Genomic DNA, 2,500 nt, shown 5'->3' on the forward strand with positions numbered 1-2,500 from the left:
GGTCGGCCTGCTAGCGGGCTACCGCGGGTAAAGGTACTCGGACGGCCTGCTAGCGGGCTACCACGGGTAAAAGGTACGTGGTCGACCTGCTAGCGGGCTGCCGCGGGTGAAGGTACGCGGACGGCCTGCTTTGCGCGCTACCACGGCTGTCGACGGCGGGGGAAGGTACGTGGTCGACCTGCTAGCTAGCGGGCTACCACGGGTAAAAGGTACGTGGTCGGCCTGCTAGCGGGCTACCACGGGGAAAGGTACGTGGCAGGCCGACCACGTACCTTTACCCGCGGTCGAGACCCGCGGTAGCCCGCTAGCAGGCCTACCACGTACCTCTCCCCGCGGTACCCCGCTAGCAGGCCGACCACGTTACCTTCACCCACTCTTTCAAACCTTTTTTTATAAGGGCCACCGTGCCGTTATAAGCTCCAGAGACAAGCCGTACAGCTTGTCTCTGGCACCTTATATGGTCCGCGTTGGAGCATATATGGTCCGGGCTGGACCATATATGAACCAAACCTTTCTCTGACGCGACTTGGTGGACCATCGAAGGTCCAACGGATCTCTCTCTGTGGACCATATAAGGTGCACGGTGGGCCTTAAATGGTCCAGCGGGACTCTAGCGGGTCTCGATAACTACTAGGGTTAGGGTTAGGGTTAGGGTTAGGGTTAGGGTTAGGGTTAGGGTTAGGGTTAGGGTTAGGGTTAGGGTTAGGGTTAGGGTTAGGGTTAGGGTTAGGGTTAGGGTTAGGGTTAGGGTTAGGGTTAGGGTTAGGGTTAGGGTTAGGGTTAGGGTTAGGGTTAGGGTTAGGGTTAGGGTTAGGGTTAGGGTTAGGGTTAGGGTTAGGGCTAGGGCTAGGGCTAGGGCTAGGGCTAGGGCTAGGGCTAGGGCTAGGGTTAGGGTTAGGGTTAGGGTTAGGGTTACGGCTAGGCTTAGGGCTAGGCTTAGCACCCACTGTAACCCTAGCTTATGTCCTGAGACAACCCTAGTTCAAACCTTCGCGAAGGTGTCGGACGCCAGCACACGGCCGATCAAGAGGGTGTACGATGCCTGCCTTCGTTACCTGACATTTTATCGTATCATGGAGAGACCTGCTGTAATATTCTTACGTGCGGCTTCCCGATGACAAAAAAAAAATTGTTAAGACATACTTTTTGACTGGGGTATAGTTGGCCGGCCTTCGATGGTCGAGACGCTTACGTTCGGCTTCCCGATGAAAAAATTCCCAAGGGTCAACATTTTTTACCGACGATAAAGGTGGCCGAGAGACCCGCGGTAGCCCGCCCGCGTCTAACGTGCGACACCTCGATGAAAATTTCACCCTCGTAAAAATTTTTTTACCGAGGGTATAGTTTGCCGGCCTCGATGGTCGAGAGACCCGCGGTAGCCCGTCCGCGTCTAACGTGCGACACCTCGATGAAAATTTCACCCTCGTAAAATTTTTTTTACCGAGGGTATAGTTTGCCGGCCTCGATGGTCGAGAGACCCGCGGTAGCCCGTCCGCGTCTAACGTGCGACACCTCGATGAAAATTTCACCCTCGTAAAAATTTTTTTACCGAGGGTATAGTTTGCCGGCCTCGATGGTCGAGAGACCCGCGGTAGCCCGTCCGCGTCTAACGTGCGACACCTCGATGAAAATTTCACCCTCGTAAAAATTTTTTTACCGAGGGTATAGTTTGCCGGCCTCGATGGTCGAGAGACCCGCGGTAGCCCGTCCGCGTCTAACGTGCGACACCTCGATGAAAATTTCACCCTCGTAAAAATTTTTTTACCGAGGGTATAGTTTGCCGGCCTCGATGGTCGAGAGACCCGCGGTAGCCCGTCCGCGTCTAACGTGCGACACCTCGATGAAAATTTCACCCTCGTAAAAATTTTTTTACCGAGGGTATAGTTTGCCGGCCTCGATGGTCGAGAGACCCGCGGTAGCCCGTCCGCGTCTAACGTGCGACACCTCGATGAAAATTTCACCCTCGTAAAATTTTTTTTACCGAGGGTATAGTTTGCCGGCCTCGATGGTCGAGAGACCCGCGGTAGCCCGCCCGCGTCTAACGTGCGACACCTCGATGAAAATTTCACCCTCGTAAAATTTTTTTTACCGAGGGTATAGTTTGCCGGCCTCGATGGTCGAGAGACCCGCGGTAGCCCGCCCGCGTCTAACGTGCGACACCTCGATGAAAATTTCACCCTCGTAAAATTTTTTTTACCGAGGGTATAGTTTGCCGGCCTCGATGGTCGAGAGACCCGCGGTAGCCCGCCCGCGTCTAACGTGCGACACCTCGATGAAAATTTCACCCTCGTAAAAATTTTTTACCGAGGGTATAGTTTGCCGGCCTCGATGGTCGAGAGACCCGCGGTAGCCCGTCCGCGTCTAACGTGCGACACCTCGATGAAAATTTCACCCTCGTAAAAAATTTTTACCGAGGGTATAGTTTGCCGGCCTCGATGGTCGAGAGACCCGCGGTAGCCCGTCCGCGTCTAACGTGCGACACCTCGATGAAAATTTCACC

The sequence above is a fragment of the Mytilus edulis genome, unplaced genomic scaffold (genome assembly GCF_963676685.1).
Source record: "Mytilus edulis unplaced genomic scaffold, xbMytEdul2.2 SCAFFOLD_1027, whole genome shotgun sequence".
In the NCBI taxonomy this organism is placed as follows: Eukaryota; Metazoa; Mollusca; class Bivalvia; order Mytilida; family Mytilidae; genus Mytilus; species Mytilus edulis.